Genomic DNA, 21,637 nt, shown 5'->3' on the forward strand with positions numbered 1-21,637 from the left:
ATGAATCAATCCATGAGAAAATGGGCTCATGCACTGTTCTTCACATAATATGAGAGAAGAAAATACCACTTCTATGGCTTCTACCTGTTCATAGCTTCCCCCCTCACCCTACAAGACTAACAAAAAAGAAAAAGGAGAAGATTCAAATAAACATAATCAGAAATGATAAGGTGGATGCCACCACTGATCCCACAGAAATACAAAGAACCATCAGAGAATACTATAAATACCTCTACACAAATAAACTGGAAAATCTAGAAGAAATGGGTATTTTCCTAGACACATACACCCTCTCAAGACTGAACCAGGAAGAAGTTGAATCTCTGAATAGACTATGATTTCTGAAATTGAGGCAGTAATAAACAGCCTACCAACCAAAAACAGCCCAGTTCCAGATAGATTTACAGCTGAATTCTACCAGAAGTGCAAAGAAGAGCTGGTACCATTTCTTCTGAAATGATTCCAAACAACTGAAAAGGAGGAACACCTCCCTAACTCATTCTATGAGGCCAGCATCATCCTGATACCAAAACCTGGCAGAGATACACCAAAAAGAAAACTTCAGGCCAATATCCCTGATGAACATCAATGCAAAAATCCTCAATAAAATACTGGCAAGCCAAATCCAGCAGCACATCAAAAACTTATCCACCACAATCAAGACAGCTTTATCCCCAGGATGCAAGGTTGGTTCCACATGCATAAATCAATAAATTCATGTAAACAGAACTAAAGACAAAAACCATATTATTATCTCAATAGATGCAGAAAAGACTTCAATAAAATTCAACATCCCTTCATGTTAAAAGCTCTCAATAAACTAAGTATTGAAGGAACACAGTTCAAAATATTAAGTGCCATTTATGACAAACTCATAGGCAATATCATACTGAATGGGCAAAAGCTGGAAGCATTCCACTTGAAAACCAGCACAAGACAAGGATGCCGTCTCTCACCACTCCTATTCAATATAGTGTTGGAAGTTCTGGCCCGGGCAATCAGGCAAGAGTAAGAAATAAAGTGTATTGGAAGAGAGGAGATCAAATTGTCTTTGTTTGCAGATGACATGATCCTATATCTAGAAAACCCCATTCTCAGTCCAAAAGCTTCTTAAGTTGATAAGCAACTTCAGCAAAGTCTCAGGATACAAAAACAATGTGCAGAAATCACAAGCACTCCTATACACAAACAATAGGCAAACAGAGAGCCAAATCATGAATGAACTCCCATTCACAACTGCCACAAAGAGAATAAAATACCTACAAACTACTGCTCAAGGAAATCAGAGAGAACACAAGCAGACAGATAGGAAGAATCAATATTATAAAAATGGCCATACTGCCCAAAGCAATTTAGAGATTCAATGCTATTCCCATTAAATTACCATTGACATTCTTCACAGAATTAGAAAAAAACTATTTTAAAGTTCATATGGAACCAAAAAAGAGCTCACATAGCCAAGACAATCCTAAGCAAAAAGGACAAAGCTGGAGGCACCATGCTATCCAACTTCAAATTACACTACAAGGCTATAGTAATCAAAACAGTATGGTACTGGTTTAAAAAAACAAAAAACAAAACAAAACAAAACAAAAAAACCAGACACATATACCAATGGAACAGAATAGAGAACTCAGAAATAAAACTGCATATTTACAATCATCTGATCTTTGACAAACCTGACAAAGACAAGCAATGGGAAAATGACTCCCTATTTAATAAATGGTGCTGAGAGAAATGGTTAGCCATATGTAGAAAATTGAAAACAGATCCCTTCCTTACACCCTATACAAAAGTTAACTCAAGATGGATTAAAGACTTAAATGTAAAACCCAGAACTACAAAACTCTAGAAGAAAATCTAGGCAATACCATTTAGGACATAGGCCTAGGCAAAGATTTTATGATGAAATTGCCAAAAGCAGCTTTAACAAAAGCAAAAATTGACAAATGGGATCTAATTAAACTAAAGAGCTTCTGCACAACAAAACAAACTATCATCAGAGTGAACAGAAAACCTACAGAATGGAAGAAAATTTTTGCAATCTATCTATCTGAAAAAGGTCTAATATCCAGAATCTATAAGGAACTTAAGCAAATTTACAAGAAAAAGTAAACCGCCCCATCAAAAAGTGGGCAAAGGGCATGAACAGACACTTCTTAAAAAAAGACATATATGTGGCCAACAAACATGAAAAAAATCTCAACATCGCTGACCACTAGAGAAATGCAAATCAAAATCTCAATGAGACACCATCTCACACCAATCAGAATGGCAATTATTAAAAAATCAAGAAACAACAGATACTGGCAAGATTGAGGAGAAACAGGAATGCTTTTACATTGTTGGTGGGAGCGTAAATTCGTTCAACCATTGTGGAAGATGGTACAGTGATTTCTCAAAGATTTAGAACCAAAAATACCATTTGACCCAGCAATCCCATTACATCCCAAAGGATAAATCATTCTATTCTAAAGACACATGCACACATATGTTCATCGCAGCACTATTTACAATAGCAAAGACATGGAATCAACCCAAATGTCCATCAATAACAGACTGGATAAAGAAAGTGTGGTACAATATACACCATGGAATACTATGCAGCCATAAAAATGAACAAGATCATGTCCTTTGCAAGGACATGGATGAAGTTGGAGGCCATTATCCTCAGCAAACTAATGCAAGAGCAGAAAACCAAACAATGCATGTTCTCACTTATAAGTGGGAGCTGAATAATGAGAACACATGGACACAGTGAGGGGAACAACACTCACTGGGGCCTGTTGGGGGAGGGGGGACCAGAGGAGAACATTATGGGAAAGAGCTAATGCATGCTGGCCTTAATACATGGGTGACAGGTTGTTAAGTGCAGCAAATCACCATGCACAAGTTTATCTATGTAACAAACATGCACATCCTGCACATAGACTGTAACTTAAAAAATCTACATATTGGGTACAATATACACTAGTTGGGTGACAGGTGCATTAAAATCTCAGAACTCACCGCTATACAATTCGTTCATGTTACCATAAAACACTTGTACCCCAAAAGCTATTGAAATTTTTTAAAATATTAAAAATCAAAACAAAGTTGGGCTGGGCGCAGTGGCTCATGCCTGTTATCCCAGCACTTTGGGAGACTGAGGTGGGCAGATCATGAGGTAAGGAGATCAAGACCATCCTAGCTAACACAATGAAACCCTGACTGTCCTAAAAATACAAAACATTAGCCAGGTGTGGCGCCTGTAGTCCCCGCTACTCGGGAGACTCTAAAAGGAGCATCGCTTGAACTCAAAAGGCAGAGGTTGCAGTGAGCCAAGATCACACCACTGCACTCTAGCCTGGGTGACAGGGCAAGACTTCTCAAAAAGAAACAAACAAACAAACAAACAAACAAAGTTAAGGTATGAGGTCTACAGTTGCAGCTCTCACTGCACTTTTTGTTTGTGTACACTATAAAACAAAATGTAATTGCAGAGTTTTTCAGGAAAGAAAAATCACCTATAATCCCTTACTTTCATATTGCTTTTAAAACTTTGAGGTCTTCATGTTCAAATTTTTCTCAAAGCAAATATTGCTTCAAATTAATATTTTTATTTTGGAGTACACAATTTTATTCTATAATTTGGCATCTAAAACATGTACAATGATTGACAATCAAATGAATGTTCCCATATATAACAAAAATTCAGATGCTAAATGAAAAATCTTCCCATAATAAATCCCTAACCCAATGGCCCCATACTGCTAATTTGTCTTCAATAAATATATTTGATCTGAAACTACCCATGAACTTTAACATCACTAATTTTTCATATACACAAAGAAAACACAAAATTTTGTGTTTACTGAACATAATATAAATAGTTCTTCTTTCAAGAAAAGCACTACATGGTATAATTTGAAATACTTCAGAACATTTAATTATTACAAAACTTTTCAACCTTGTGTTTTTATCTTTATATCCTTATTGACTAGCACAGGGCCTGGCATATTGTCAGGCCTTTAAAAACTGTTGAATAAATAAATCAGCATTACAATATTCTATTTCAGGTTCTATCCTTAACATAAACATGTCCAATTACACTTCTAGGAAGCCTTATAATGTTGTTCTTATGTATTATTCAAAAAAAAAAAATTCTGAAGCATTGCTTTGCAAATCCACACCTAAATTGATGTCTCAAGTATAGAAGAAGTGAAGAATTTGGAGACTACCTGAAAAACTCTAGGAATCAAGTTACATAGGATTTTGAAACAACTAGCTTAAAAATAGTAACATTTGACTTTAAAGCCATAAATTTAAAAGGAAAGGAAAATGCTATTGTCACTCTTAATTGCACCTGTAACTATTGTGTGTGTGTGCGTGTGTGTGTGTGTGTGTGTGTGTGTATGACTGATATTAGCATTTAATGCTGCCATTTTCAAGTACCACAAAGGTTTAGTGTTTCATTATCTAATCTGTATATGCACAACTCTATTATAAGCCCAAGTCATGGAATTTAACAGAAGCCCACATATAGAAATTTTAACTGAGGAAATAAATTGTCTAAATTTGGAGGGGCTAAAAAAAAAGTTATATTTTACATGATATTTTGCTAAAAAACCATATTGTCTTGTTTACACTGAAAGTGGCTTTGGAACTGTGTAATGGGCAGAGGTTGGAAGAGTGTGGAGGGCTCAGCAGAAGATAGAAGGATGAGGGAAAGTTGGATCTTCCTAAACACTTGTTGAATGGTTGTGACCCAAATGCTGACAGTGATATGGACAGACACAGCCAAGTGGATGAGGTCTCAGATGGAAATGAGGAACGTATGGGAAGTGGAGCAGTCACTTTTGTTATGCTTTAGCAAAGAGCCTGGCTACACTGCGCCCCTGCTGAGGGATATGTGCAGCTCTAAACTTGAGAGTGATGATTTAGGGTATCTGTCGAAAAGTTTCTAACCAGCAAAACATTCAGGATGTAGACTGCCTACTTCTAGCAGCCTAGGCTGACATATGTGAGCAAAGAAATGACCTAAAACTGAAACTTACATTTAAAAGGGAACATAAAAGTTTTAAAAATCTGTAGCCTGGCCACATGGTAGAAAAGAAAAGCCCATTTCTGGGTGAAGAATTCAAGCAGACTGCATCAATTTGTATAAGTAAAGAGGAGCCAAGTCTAACAGTCAAGACAATGGAGAAAAGGCCTTGAAGACATTTCAGAGACCTTTGCAGCAGCCCCTTCCATCACAGGCCCAGAGGCCGAGGAGGACAGAATGGTTTCCTGGGCCAGGCCCAGAGCCTCACTTTCCTGCACAGCCTCAGTACATTGATACCCACATCACAGTCACTCCAGCTCCGGCCTCAGGTCAGACACAACACAGATACAGATACAACTCAGGTCACTGCTCCAGAGGGTGCAAGCTGTAAGCTTTGGCAACTTTCATGTGATGTTAAGCCTGTGAGTATGCAAAGTATAAGAACTGATGCTTGGGAGCCTCTTTCTAGATTTTGGAGGATGTATGAAAAAGCCTGGATGTCCAGGCAGAAGCCTCCTGCAGGGGGAGATTCCTCATGGACAACCTCTATTAGAGCAGTGCAGAGGGGAAATACAGGGTTGAAACCCCCCACAAAGAGTCTGCTGGGGCACTGTGATGGTTAATACTGAGTGTCAACTTGATTGGATTGAAGGATGCAAAGTATTAATCCTAGGTATGTCTGTGAGGGTGTTGCCAAAGGAGATTAACATTTGAGTCAGTGGGCTGGGGAAGGCAGATCCACCCTTAATCTGGATGGACACCATCTAATCAGCTGCCAGTGAATATAAAGCAGGCAGAAAAAAGTGAAAAGTTAGACAGGCGTAGTCTCCCAGCCTGTATCTTTCTCCTGTGCTGGACGCTTCCTTCCTTTAATATCGGACTCCAAGTTCTTCAGTTTTGGAACTCGGACTGGCTCTCCTTGCTCCTTAGCCTGCAGACAGCCTATTGTGAGACCTTGTGATTATGTGAGTTAATAATAAACTCTTATATACTCCCATACACATAAGTTAATACTTAACAAATTCATATATATCCTTCAGACCCCAGCACGGTAGATCCACTGACAGCTTAGACCCTGTACGTGGAAAAGCCACAGACACTCAACACCAGCACATGAGAGCAGCTGTGGGGGCTAAATCTTGCAGAACCACAGGGGTGGAGCTGCCCAAAGCCTTGGAAGCCCATCCCTCACACCAGTGTGCGCTACATGTGAGGACATGGAGTCAAAGGAGATTAGTTTGGAGCTTTAAGATCTAATGACTGCTCTGCTAGGTTTCAGATGCATGGGGCCTGTAGCCCCTTTCTTTTGGCCAAATACTCATTTTTGGAATGAGAGTGTTTACCCAGTGCCTATACCTCCATTATATCTTGGAATAATGAAATTCTAACTTTTTTTCCGGAGACATTCTAAGGCATTGCTTTTCAAATTCTTATCTAAGTTTAAGGACAAGTATAGGAGAAGTGGGACCTGGTGAAACTTTTACCTTTAAAAACCCTAGAAACCAAAGTATATAAGATGATTTAAAAAATTGCTTTTAAAATAATGAAATAATATTTTGACTTTAAAACTTTGTTTTTAAAGGCAAGAAAAATTGCTGTTGCTGGCCTTAATTGTACCTATTCTTTTTTGTATGTGTGACTGAAATGAACATTTAAGGCTATCGCTTTCAAATATAAACATTTATGTTTCATTATGCAATCTGTGCAATTAACTTCACTACAAACTCAAGACACAGAAATTAACAGAAGTGGCCAGGCGTGGTGGCTCATGCCTGTAATCCCAGCACTTTGGGAGGCCAAGACAGGTGGATCACTTGAAATCAAGAATTCGAGACCAGCCTGGCCAACATGGTGAAACCCCATCTCTATTAAAAAACAAACAAAAATTAGCTGATATGCTTGCTTGAACCCAGGAGGCAGAGGTTGCAGTGGGTAGTGAGCCAAGATCATGCCACTGCACTCCAGCCTGGTGACAGACCCAGACTCTGTCTCAAAATAAAAAAAGAAATTAACAGAAGTCACCCAAATCATGTTGAAATCATAACTAAGGCAATAAGCAGTTTAAGTGGGCAGGGTTGGGAAAATTATGTTTTAGATTATACTTTTCTATAAAAATGAATTAATTTGTTCACTGAAACTTTGCCTAACACTATTGTCTGTTGCATAGTTCTTGGAATAAGGCAGATTCACAGTAGAAAATTAAAACAGTTCACCTCTAATACAGGTTTATGGCCTATAACACAGAGAAAGATTAGAAATGGCATCAGTAATTCAAATAAGCATTCACAAATGAAAAATAAAATTTTGTCTCCATTTTTTAAAGCATAGTCTTTTACTTAAGACCAATAAACAATACTCGTAGATGAAACAGTTCAGCATTATTTACTTCAGCTTGATATAATATTAATATTGTAAATTGTTATATGGCTAAAGAAAATGGGTATTTGCATGACAATATTTAGCTTAACTTACTCTCTGGCTATGTATATAATGAAACTAGAGATGAAAGAAAGAATGGCATAGTCATCATGAGCAAATAAGAGAAAATAAAGCAGGTAAGAAAATAAGGAAACAGGCCAGGTGCAGTGGCTCATGCCTGTAATCCCAGCACTTTGGGAGGCCAAAGCAGGCAGATCACCTGAGGTTGGGAGTTTGAGTCTGGTCAATATGGTGAAACCCCTATCTCTACTAAAAATACAAATATTAGCTGGGCCATAGTGGCATGCATCTGTAATCACAGCTACCTGGGAGGCTAAGGCAGGAGAATCACCTGAACCTGGGAGGCAGAATTTGCAGTGAGCCAAGATTGTGCCACTGCACTGCATCCTGGGAGGGAGAGCAAGACTCTTTTTCAAAAAAAGAAAGAAAAGAAGGAAACATTATTGAGCATCTACTCTGCTACATGAACCAGTTCTTGGGTTTCCTTCTCCCCATCTTAGAGATGAAGAAGCCAGACTCAGAGAGCTTGTGTCACTTATCCATGGTCACTGAACCAGTAAGTGATGGAGTCAGGTTTGGACACAGGTATGTGTGACTCCAAAGCCTGTGAACCTCCAAGTGCACACAAAGAAGAATGAATCCACAGTCCTCAGCAGCCATACTATGATGTTAAGCCCCTGCTAACACAGCCCCTTGCTGGCTAAGAAAGACATCCAACTACACGAATATATTTCTAATTACTGACTATACATTACATTTTTAAATTTAACTTAAAATTTCATTTTTTCTCACAAAAAAAAACCTTTGGTTTAGCCAACAGTTTATTTATAAGCTTCTGAAAGGCATTAAAATAGACTTAAACAAATGGAGAAACATTTTCTGTTCTTGAATAAAATGACTCAATAGTTCTTCATAAATAAATTTATAAATTAATACAATCCCAATGAAAAATATCAACAGAGTATTTTATACTTGGGCATCTTGATACTAAAATTTCTGTGGAAAATCAAACATGCAATATTATCCAAGAAAACACTGAAAAAGAAAAACCACAGTGGTATACTAGCCTCACCAAGAATTAAACCATACTAAGAAGTGTCTATAATTACAACACTATAGTACCAGTACATGGCTAGACAAACTCACCAGTGAATTAGAGTGTCCAGAAACAGATGCAAGTACATACAGAGACTTAGTATGTGATAAAGACAGTATCTCAACTCACTGGAGATAAAGATGGACTTCTCAGAAAGTGGTATAGGTACTACAAGGTAGCCATCGGAAAAAGATAAAATCAGATCCCTATCTCATACCATATATGAGAATAAACCCCAAATGGATTCAGAATCTAAATATCAATAAATGAAGCTATGTAAGTTGCTATGGTTTGAATGTGTCCCCCCAAAGTACATGTGTTGGAAACTTAATCCTTTATCCTCATGAATGAATAAATGCTGGCTCTGCCCTCATGAATAAATTAATGTCCCTATCATGAGAGTAGGTTTGTTATCATGGCTTTGTTATAAAACCAAGCTTTCTTGGGCTTACTTGTTCTGTCTTACCGTGTGATGTTTCCTGCCATGTCCTGATGCAAAAGGAAGAAGACTTTCCAGCCTCTAAAACCATGAGCTAAATCAATCTCTATTCTTTATAAACTACCCAGTCTGTATAATGGATTATAGCAACAAAAAATGAATGAAGACGAAAGTACCATAGGGAAACAAGGATAACTGTGGTATAGGGAAAATCTTTCTAAATCAAGAAACAAAATGTAGAGGCAATAAAATATTAGTAACTTGACCACATAAAACTAAATTTTTTTTCATGGTGCAAAAATTTTTAAACCACCATAAACAAGTGACAATCTGAGAGAAAATATTAGGAATATATATCCATAGACAAGAGGCCAATACTCCTAATATATAAAGAACCTTTGAGGGACAATAGACAAAAGCCCAATAAACAGAAAATTCACAAAAACAAGACATATAAATGGCCCTCAAATGTCAGAAAACATTCAAATTCACTCATAATTAAAGAAAAGCAAATTAAAGCAAGACTGAGATACTACTTCTTGTTTGTCAGGCTGGCAAAAACTAAAAAGCAAAACAACACACTTTGACGGCGAGACTTTGGGAAAACAGCCACTCTCAAACTGATAAATCCTTCTGAAGAGAAATGTTGCAATATCTAACAAGCACTCGCCTTTAACTCAGCAATCTCACCTCTAAAAATCTACCCTGAAGATCCCCTCCAACAACATAAAAATATGAAAACACAAAGTTATTCATTGTAGCACTGCTCGTAATAGCAAAATATTGGAAATAACCTAAGTACATGTGGTGGGCAGAATAATGGGCCCTCAGAGAAGCCCATGTCTAATCCCCAGAACCTGTGAATTTATCTCCTTACATGGCAAAAAAGGACTTTGGAGATGTGATTAAGCTCGGGATTTTGAGGTGGGAAGAGAAGAGTGATCCTGTATTATCCAGGCCCAGTGTAATTATAAGGGTCCTTATAAGTGAAAGATGGAGGCAAGAGAGTCAGAATTAGAGAGACAGGCAGCCTCTAGAAACTAAAAAAGGCAAGGAAAGAGTTTTTCCCCTAGACCCTCCAGAAGAAATGGAGCCCCACTCACATCTTGATTTTCATCCACTGAGACCCATTTTAAACTTCTGGCCTTCAGAAATATAAGATAAAAAAATTTATGCTGTTTTAAATCACTAAGTTTGTGATAATTTGTTATAGCAATAGAAAACTAATACAGTGTACATATATCATTTGAATAAATTTTGATATAGCTACACAATAAAATTCGATACAATCATTTTTTAAAATGATAAAGATCTCTATGAACTGATTTGGAGTGGTTTCCAGGATATACTGTTACATGAAAAATGTGAAGTAAACAAGTTATTGATGATATGCTACCCTTCACACATGACAGAAGGGGGCATAAGAAAATACAAATGTAGCAATGTACCAAATAAATGTAGGAGGAACAAACCAAAGATTTATCTTGGTTAAGAGACTGAAAAATCTATACAGGGAGGGTGGGAACAGAATATTATAAAGAGGAGGGGGAATGGGAATGGGTTAATAGGCAGGAGGAGGAAGAATATTTCTTAGAGTTTTTTTTTTTTTTAAGATGGAGTCTTGGTCTGTCACCCAGGCTGGAGTACAATGGCACAATCTTGGCTCACTGCAACCTCTGCCTCCTGGGTTCAAGGAATTCTCCTGCTTCAGCCTCTGGAGTACCTGGGATTAGAGGCGCTTGCCATTATGCCTGGCTAATTTTTGCATTTTTGTAGAGATGGGGTTTCACCACGTGGCCAGGCTGGTCTTGAACTCCTGACCTCAGGTGATCTGCCCACCTCAACCTCCCAAAGTGCTGGCATTACCACTGTGAATGCATCTTTCTATATAGCTTTGACTATTAGAACCACAGTAATGTTTCATACACTCCTCAGCTCTGTAATTAATTAAAACTAAACAGATGTGAAGAGAATACAATGCATAACAAATAAATACAACTGCATTACAAGTCAATAATTAACCACACTGAAGGAGCCAGGACAAACTAACTTTATTAACTTATGAAAATAGTATTTTGACTGGATACTGTGAAGACTAAAAATAATGCAAATAACATCATCTAGTTATTTAATCTGTTTCCCATTGGGGTATGTATTGGCAATTCCATAACTATTTTACATGTCTACTGGGATTGAAGTGAAGATAGTGTAAGTGTCTCAGTGTCTGAGAAAAAAAAAAAACTTACAAATAAAGAAAGGGAAAGAGCTAGAATAAAACATGTCACACTGGATTGTAATTGGAGGTGTCAATATGAACTTGTGGTTTAGAAAATATATACAGATAGGTAGATGTAGAAATAAATACAGATGTGTGTCTATGCATGGGTTCATATACATACATGTCTTTGCTGACAGGACCTAGGAATAATCACCATAACAATAAGCATATCCAGAGCCCAGGTCTTGATTTCCAAATATCATTCTCTGACAAAAGAAATCGCAACTCCATGAAGAAGTCATTAATTCCAGGCCTGGGGCAGGAACAATATAAGATGAGCCAAGCCTGGCATATACTGTAATCACAGAAAAGATGCAAGTACTCAGAAAAGGATGGGTTCTATTAAAAAGATGTAGAAAGCAAACGGAAATTCGTCAAAGTCAAAGCTGGAACCTGAGCCACAAAATAAATAATGATGGTACGAGCTTATAACCCACAGAATAAAATGTCCATGAAAATACAGTGATATAAATAATTGTATCAATAAACACACAAGAAGGGACAGCTCTTCCAATAAACAAATACAGATAAAATGAAGTAAATTTTTAAAAATCATTATTAGGCAAATCTCACAGCAATAATTGTTGCATGTAAGATCCCACCAATGAAAGATGAAATCAGTGGGCAAAAGTTCAAGAACAAGCAGGATATTAACAAAGTCTCAAAGTATCTCCTCAAATATATTTATCAATTAAAAAGAAAAAATAGTTACTTTACAGTGAATATAAATTTGATGGACACAACCTTAATGAAGTGATAAAGGTTAACACCACTGGCAACAAGACATATCAGTTTCATGTATCCTCTGATACCGTGAAATGAGAAAGACACAAAAGCATTTTGTGGTTTAAGAAAAATAAGCAAAAACATGCACAATCTCAATCTAATCATGACAAAATATTGAACAAACTCAAAGTAAGAAATTCTACTAAATAAATAACCAGGGTCTCTCAAAAGTACTTATCATAAAAGCCAAGGAAAGAATGAGGAACTGTCACAGATGGGAGGAGATTAAGAAGACACCAAATAAATGTAATGCGAGATCTTGGATTTGATCCTGGAATAGGAAAGAGGGCTTAGGAGAAAAACTGGTGAAAAAAAAAAAATCAGTGGTTTGGTTAATAGTATTGTACCAGTATTAATCTCCTGGTTTTGATCACTGTATAATGATTTGTAAATTGTTAATATTAGAGAAAGCTAGATAAAGTATATACTTGAACTCTCCATGTTTTGCACCTTTTCTGCAAATCTAAAATTATTTCAAAATTAAACATGTTTTTAAAATATAAATTCACTTTTATTCTGAATCTCATAGTTTATTCAAGTCTAATGATACTTTAGATTGTTTTCCTTAATACTCAACATAAAAAGACATCTATGGGGGCTTTTTTCTAGCTCTCTCTAGAAATCTTCCTCCTCCTGCTGCCCTAAATTCTTAATTATCTTAAGGAACCAGGTAAAGTAGACACAAGACATACAAAAGTCAAAAGATTTTAATAGCAAGATGGCCTGAAATTCCGTCTGAAATAAGGTAGGGTGACTATGTATCTGTCTGTGTACATATTATCCAAATGTATAAAAAGGTTAAAACAATTATTAAAGCTACAGGATCATTCTTAATCATTTTGCAGCTGAAACCCTGCATACAATAGGCATTCTGTATGCCTCACAATATTAATGAGTAATAAAGCAATCCACTGCCCTTGCCCAAATGGTGAAGAACTAAATGAAAATTCATTCTCTTTAGATTTATGAAAATAAAATTATAGCTTGAAGGAGGAAAAGAAAAAAAGCTTTCTGATGGTTACTGGATTCATTGGTCTCACTTAAGTTCATGAACAAATCTAAAACCTGTGTGTCTACCCTGGAGAAGTATCTGTCCTGGACCCACTGTTTACATGGAAGGGCTACGCAGCCAAGGATCAGCTTGGTGGCCTAACCTTTCTTTGTCATTTGTCTACCTTTGTAGAAAAGTGCCTATGGCACTAATGACCTCTATTAGCTGTTTTACTTTCACTTCCTACCATTCCTGGACATCAGAATATAAGAAATCTTAAAAGTATTTTCATTAGCTCCCCTAAGTGACTGCAGACATATTAATATCTGGCCCACACTTTAAGAGACTTGGTGGGGCTGGGCGCAGTTACTCACACCTGTAATCCTAGAACTTTGGGAGGCCAAGGTGGGCAGATCACCTGAGGTCAGGAGTTTGAGACCAGCCTAACCAACATGGAGAAAACCCGTTCGTCTCTACTAAAAATGCAAAATTAGCCAGGCGTGGTGGCACATGCCTGTAATCCCATCTACTCTGGAGGCTGAGGCAGGAGAATCGCTTGGATCAGGGAGGTGGAAGTTGTGGTGAGCCAAGATCACGCCATTGTACTCCAGCCTGGGCAACAAGAGTGAAACTCCATCCCCCCCCCAAAAAAAAGAAAAAGAAAAAGAAAAGAAAGCAAAGAAAAAATGAAACTTGGCGGACATTTTTAGTAGCCTCTTTGAAAGTTAATGCATAACAGTATTTGCATTTAGATACCGTCCTTCATAATATAACTAAGCTAACTTATTTCCATTCATTCCGGCTTTGGAAAAGAAAGACACAGCAAGTTGCCACTCAAACTTCAGACACTTGAAGACTACTAAAGATCAAGATGCTCTTTTCAAAGGGGCTGTGTGGGCAGAACCTGGTGAGCAGTTTCTTTACCTGAGCCAGTTAAAGACTTAGTATAGCCAGGCACGGTGGTTCACACCGTAATCCTAACATTTTGAGAGGCCGAAACAGGCGAATTGCCTGAGCTCAGGAGTTTGAGACCATCCTGGGCAACATGGCGAAACCCCGTCTCTACTAAAATACAAAAAATTAGCTGGCCATGACAGCATGCACCTGTAATCCCAGCTACTCCAGAGGCTGAGACAGGAGAATCACTTGAATCTAGGAGGTTGTAGTGAGCCAGGATCATGCCACTGCACTCCAGCCTGGGTGACAGAGCAAGACCCCATCTCAAAAAATAAAAAAAAAAGGACTTAGTATGTGACCCCTAATCTTTTACTGTGCAGCATCTAGCTTTTGCATGCTCATAAAAAAATGGACCTCATACAAGGACAGCTGGATATCTACGTGCAAAAGAATAAAGTTGGACCCATACCTGACACCATACATAGAAATTAATTCAAAATGGACCAAAGACCTAAATATAAGAGCTACAACCAGAAAACTTTTAGAAAAAAACATATGAGTAAATCCTTATGAAGTTGGATTTGGCAATGGTTTCTCTGATTTAACACTAAAAGCAACAAAAGAAAAATAAATTGGACTTCATAAAAATGGAAAATGTGTGCATCAGGGGACTCTGTCAGGAGAAAAAAAATCTGCAGAATGGGAGAAAATATTTACAAATCTTAGATAAAAATCTAGTATCTACAATATATAAAGTGCTCTTTTTTTCTCATGATTTTTCAGTTTATTGCTCCCCTGCTAGGCTTTCAGTTTAACACGTAGCAAGCTCTAATTACAAGTGAAGAAAATGAAGGTTCATGACAAAACACAACACACTGGAGACACTAGCTCAAATATTTTCTCCAAAAAAAAAAAAAAAAAAAAAAGATTGTCCATTTTGACTTATTCTGTTTTGGTGCCATTCAAAATGTATAAAATGCATTAGCAACTAAATGAAGACTAGGTTTCTATAAAATGAAATAAGTAAGTAAAGAAGCCAGCACTGAATGTCTTAACTGAATTTTTACATGGATTTGCAGGTTTAATTCTACTTGTATACATAGCATCTTTGTTTTAATCTAACACATTTAGAGAACATTATATTGTATGCACTTGTACAGTCTAATATCTAAGTAGAATACATCTATCTTATAACGTTATTTTGGAAAATCAGATATTACAGCCCATCGAATACATGATTATAAGGATGCATGCAATCACCTTCAAAGCTGCTGCCATCAATACTCAGAACAATTCACCTGCTATCTTGTTGAGACCTCACCTTCTGCCCTTCGTGTTTGTCTTGGGGTAAATCGAGAGAAAAACCAGAGGCCAGCGCTCAGCACAAAATGGTCAGTGTCCACCCCTCATCTTCTCACTGGGGTATCATCACCAACATGCTCAACCCCAGAGCTGGCACCCCCAAAAGACTTCCCTGCAGCCCTCTTCAGCCACAAGACATCACAGTGAAGGGCTTGGAAATGCAGGACACGTTGTGGAGCATGATGCGGAGGAGAAAGACCAAGACGCAGGCCACCAAGATGACAGTGCGCACCTCTGACCAGGTGGAGTTTTCACCACGCCCCGCCTGCCCTGCTCCTCCTCCACCACCTCCTGGGAGCCCCGCCTTCCACAAAATGCTGTTCAGCAGGGATGGCCACCAAGGTGACGGACTTCTGTGGGTTCTTGGGCAGCAGGCGCCAGCCCATGTCTCCCGGCAGCGGCACACGCTCCTTGGAGTTGGGCAGCGGCGGCATGTAGCACCGGTTGCTGAGAAGTCTGATGAAGACCGGGTATTCTCGGAAGTGTGTGGAATGGCGATGACAGCCAGGACCTTGGGGTCATCCGGGAGCTGCGACACGGAGAAGCCAGGGCAGCTTGATGACACCGCGGCACCAGGAGCACCCACAGGTCCTTCTGGCTGCTCCTTATCTGCTGGACGCACACTGAATAGCAGGTGTACTTGCAATCCAGCAACTTAGGCCTTTGCCGGGGGCTGTAGTAACTGAAACAAATCTGACATTCCAGTAGAGGGACGTCTCCATGGTGGACCGTGAGCACGAAGGGCAAGGCCAAGGTGAAGGAGAAAGACCTGGTTCTCAGAGGCCGCCGCTGGGCGTCTTTCCAGTGAAAGTGATGGGGAGCTCACAGGCATCCAGCACTCACGGGGTGTTCATTTTGTCAAAGGCCAGGCGCCTTCAGTGACAAGCAGTTCAGACCCAGCGGCGGGCAAACCTTCTCTCAAAACACCCGGGAATACGAGGCCAGCAACAATGGCAATTTTCAAAGACCACGGCTGCTGCAAACAGCAGTTCCCAAGGAAAACATCCCAATATGATTATTTCTCCTCCAAACTGAATCTGTCACCGAGCCCCTTTCACCCCCTTGTGCGTGATTACATCAGGTGGAAATGTACGCATTTGGGAGGCAAGAGGCTGACAGGCAGGAAGCACAATTGAGACTGAGCTTTCTTCCGCTGACCTATCTCTGTGGCAGACTCGGACGCTCGCTAAGGAGGGGGCAGTAGCAACAGCACCTGGGGTGGTCCCGGCGTGCCCACCCGGCTCAGCCAGATATGCGCCCCGCGCCCCGGGCTGGCAGCCGCCCTCCGCATTCGCAGTTGGACATGGCCGCCAGTAAAGTACTCTTACAATTCAACAACAAAAAAGACACGCAAAAGACCAGAAGAGACACTTCCCCAAAGAAGATACACAAATGGCCATCAAGCCCATAAAAACATATTCAATGTTATTAGCCATTATGGAAATTCAACTCAAAACCAGAATGAGATATACTTCAAAACCACCAGATGACAAAAATTAAAAAAAGAAAAGGAAGAAAAGAAGAAGGAGGAAGGAGGGAGGAGGGGAAGGGGGAGGGGGAGGAGCAGGAGGAGGAAGGGAGAGGAGGAGGAGGGGGGAGGAGGGGGGGAGGGGGAGGGGGGGAAGGGGAGGGGGAGGGGGAGAAAAAACGGGAAAATAAGATCTGGTGAGGACATAAAAAAAGGTAACTCTTAAACTTCACGGTGGGAATGTAAAAAACTGCAGCCATGGTGGAAAACTTTGGTGGTTTCTCAGTAAGTTAAGTATAAAATTACCATATGACTCAGCAACTCCATTACTATATACCCAAAAGAATGGAAAATAACTGTTCAAACAAAAACTGGTACAAAAATGTTCACAGCAGCACTATACACAATAGCCAAAAGGTAGGAACAAGCCAAACATTCACCAACAGATGACTAGGTAAACAAAATATGGTACAGCCACACAACAGAATGATAATCAGCCTTAAAAAGGAATGAGGTTACAACACGGATGAATCTTAGAAAGATGAAAAACATGTTACAACACGAATAAATCTTAGAAAGATTACGTTAAGTGGAGGACACCAGATACAAACAACTACGTACTGCATGATTTCACTTATAAAAAATGCCCAAGTAGGCAAACCCATTTGAGGCAGAAAGCAGATTAGTGGTTTCAGAAAGCAGATTAGTGGTTGCAAAGGGCTGAGGAGGGACAGGATAAATTAGAAGTGACTAGTTAACAATTATAGGGTTTCCTTTTGGAGTGATGAAGTGTTACAGAATTAAATGGTGGTGACAATTGCACAATACTGTAAATGTATTAAATGCCAATGAATTGTAGTAGACTTTAAAATGCTGAAGTTTATGTGATGCATATTTTTTCACAAGTGAAAAAAAGTGAACTTCGGAAGAATGGCTTCAGGTGAGGAACATGGGGATACTAAGGCAGGTAGTGAGGACAGGAGATATGGGCACAAAGGAGTCCCAGAAGGACAAACTGAAGACAGTGTGGATTCAAGCACAGGAGTTAGGTCATGCATGTATCCACACTCCCTCAGTGAACGTGCCGGCCATGCTGCTGCTTTATGCAAGACACTTCCTGGTTAAGTCCCCTCATACTTCCAGGCTCTGAGCCAACCCACACTCACTACCTGGTCTTTCACCTACAAAGATTTTGCTGCTTTCTTCTCTTCCACACACACTACATTCTGGTTCCTTGTCACCACAAGTGTCTCTACAAAGCACACACTGCACTTTCTTGCTTTCCTTAGAAATAGAACCCTTCCTATTTCGAGATGTGGGTACAGTCTTCTCAAAAAACAAGCAAGAAAAAAACAGATGGGAGGCCACAAGTATAAAAGATATTGGGAGTTATAGGATTTAAGCAATGTTTAAATGTGCTCATAATAGTTATTTGCTGCTTTGATTTTTACGTATTTGAAAAAGCATTTATTGAGCACACACTGTATTTTATGTTGCAAAAACCATCAGGTCACATCAGTACTCCTCTCAAAGCTCTTTAATGGCTTCCCACGTCACTCACAATACATTTCAAAACAGTTTTTGTTGGTACAAGGCTTGAGCAACTTCTGACCTCATGTCTCTCCACTCTCCCCCACCCTTTCAGAGTTCTGGCCATACCAGCCTCTTTGCTGTTCTTCCAGCTCACCATGAGTTCTACCAGCTAAACATCTCTGTATTCACCTTCAAACTCTTTCCCCGGCTATCTGCATGGTTCACTTTGTCATTTCCCTCAAGGCTCTGCTCAAAGGTTACCTTCTGAGGCTTTCCCTAACTACTCTACCATAAGTGGAGTTTTCCACTCACCTACACAGACTCCCATCATTACCCCTTACCCTGCTTTTCCCCCCTCACAGAACCCATCACCGCTAACACGCCATGGTTGTTGGTTTGCTGCTTGTATTCCCACCAGAGTGTAAGCTCCACAGGGGAAGGATTTTGTTCACTGTTATGTCTCACCATCTAAATACTGCCCAGTACAGAGTAGGGGCTCCTCCATAAATATTTGGTGAATGAATAAATGGCACATCTAGTAAGAAAACTTTTGCTTTAATTACTGACTTTGCTGAGTGTTTACATGGGGTAGATGCTGCGTACTAAATTCTTCTATGTGGGACATCCCATTTAATCCTCAGAGTAACTCTACAAAGTATCATAATCCTTATTATTAAACTATATATTCACATGTGAGAAATGACAGGCTAAGCAACTTGCTCACAACCAAGAATTAAGTGGGTCTTATCCTAGGGACATGGGAGTCAACTTGAAAGAACTTCCATTAGCCAAAGATAGGATAACTTGAGCAAAAAGAATAATGATTGCAACTGATTAAAGAGTTTATAGTCACAATATACAAATAAACAAAAATTATTTGGTCACCTTTGGAGACTTCTAGGGTATCAATTCACTATTCTAAAATTGCTAAATAAAAGGACAGAATCAAGCATTTATTTTGTTTCCTGTACAAACTATATTTCAGGATAGCCAAGTAGTTAGTAAGAGAAAGTTCTTAATAAATTTCCAGACAACAAATGTTAAAGGAATGAGAGAATATTTTTAAATTGCCATTTTTCTCCAAGCCCTAATGAAGTCACAATGTAAGCAATTATCATGAGTGGATGGTAAAGCCATTAGATCACATGTTGATGGGGAACTTTATAATGGGTAGATCATGTTGATATGACTGAAGGTAAGAAAACCAGAGCTCATGAGCCTTACAATGTGATGTATTAGAAAGTACACAGCGCCACCTAGAAAACATTCTTGCTAAAAGAACCGAACCTGAGTCTCATCAAAACTCTAAATTTACCAGTTCATAGGAAGAGTGAAGCATAGAAGAATATGTTCAAAAACACCATGAGGAAACAATCAGCCAAATACAAACTCAGGGGCATTCCACAGAACAGATGAGCCGATTTCTTCAACAAATAAATAGTACCACAAGTAGAACAGAAGAGATATTCTCACAACCTGAGAAAGACTTAGGAGTCACAATAATCAAGTATAGTATGAAAACTTTGCTTGGATCCCCATTTCAAACACAACTGTAAAAGACACTTGTGAAGCAACTGAAATTAGGTTGCATATGATAGGAAGAAAATATTGCCAATTTAGTTACATATGGTTATATCCCTATCTGTTAGAGAATCATATGGAAATATTTACAGGTAAATTTAAATTTGCCTTAAAGTATATTTCAACAAAAAGGGGAAGAAGGCAAAGGAAGATGCAATAGAAGAAACAGGATTACCAAAATGTTGGTTTTAAAGTTTCCTTTAAAGTTTTCCTCTCCTCTACATGCACTTTAGCAAGTTAGGTTTGCTGGTGGGTCTTAGTATTTCTTTCTAAATTGACAAGATTATATTTTCAGTTAATTTTTTTCAAAACACCTAGCTGATTTATTTTCTGAATATTTGCACGTTTAAAATTTTCTTATCAGCATGCATGCATAATTTACCTAAATATAAAGTTTTGGAGTTTTTCTCTCAAAATTCTAAAGCTATTGCTCCATAGTCTTCAGGCACTTAGAAGGCATTTGAAGTCAGACCAATTTTGGTTTACAAAACACTCCAGAATTCTCAGTTCTTAACACAATATTGAAATTGTTGGTTGTCACTACCACACCATTACCCTGTTCAAGAGCCTGAGTTCCTTGAAAGAGGGAATTGTGCTTTTTAACAAAGTATCTCTAGCTCCTAATTCATCTGGCACATGACAGACACGCCATAAAATGTATTAAATGCATAATGAATATTGTAATGCCAAAGGAAAACCTCCCAGTATGTGTCTGGAAGTATGTTCCTTTTTATAATTGTATTTGGAACATATTGTATCTTTTATCTGCACGGTAAGATTTCACAGAAAACTAAAGGAGTCTATATACATTCTTCCTTTATTTTATCATTATGTACACTCAGACCTTTACAGACTTGTTTCTTCCCTCATATTCTACTGACATGGTTCCTCCCAGACATTGACCTTTTTTAAACGCCTTTGACTTCTCTGTAGCATTTTACACCACTGAGAAAACCTTCTTTCTTCTTGAAACATTATGAACAGATTGCCAGGCGCCCCAGGTACCTCCACTACAGCTCATTAAGAAATTCAGATGGTAAACTTTTTTTATTATTTATTTATTTTGAGACAGGGTCTTGCTCTGTCAACCAGGTTGTAGTGTAGTAGCATAATCACAGTTCACTGAAACCTTGACCCCCGAGGCTCAAGCAATCCTCCTACCTCACATTCTTGAGTAACTGCAACTATAGGCACACAATACCGTGCCCAGCTAATTTATATGTATTAATGTGTAATACACACACACACATACACACAATATATATATATATATATATATGTATGTATGTGTGTGTGTATATATATATATATATATTTTGTAGAGACAGGGTTTTGTCATGTTGCCCAGGCTGGTCTCGAATTCCTTGGCTTAAGCGATCCTCCTTCCAAGTAGCATGAGCCACCATGCCTGACTAATCTTTTTTTTTTTTTTTTTTTTTTTTTGTAGAAATGGGGTTTCACTGTTTTGACCAGGAGTATAGGTGTGAGCTACTCTTCCCAGCCTCTACATATTAAATAACTACATTTTTTGGATTATAGCTATGCCTCATTTTCTTAACACCAAAGTCTAACAATAAAGGTCAAAGTCTAGATCTCATGTATTTTTTAAAAATCTTTAGTTTGTTGAACACAATAAACAATAAATAAACATCTGCCCAACTAATCTTTATATTGACCATAACTGCTTTGCCTACATAACACTGTAGCATAGCATGAACCTATAGAATGTGTTCTTTCCTCATTC

General features: G+C 38.6%; 1 protein-coding gene and 1 pseudogene across 2 annotated transcripts in view; both read right to left on the reverse strand.

Annotated features, from left to right (window-relative positions):
* Positions 1-21,637, reverse strand: part of PLGRKT (plasminogen receptor with a C-terminal lysine) — a 74,502-nt gene that overhangs the window by 40,578 nt on the left and 12,287 nt on the right. The window lies entirely within an intron of this gene.
* Positions 14,550-16,602, reverse strand: LOC108288066 (annotated as a pseudogene).

Source organism: Cebus imitator, unplaced genomic scaffold (assembly GCF_001604975.1).
Source record: "Cebus imitator isolate Cc_AM_T3 unplaced genomic scaffold, Cebus_imitator-1.0 Scaffold364, whole genome shotgun sequence".
NCBI classification, from domain to species: domain Eukaryota; kingdom Metazoa; phylum Chordata; class Mammalia; order Primates; family Cebidae; genus Cebus; species Cebus imitator.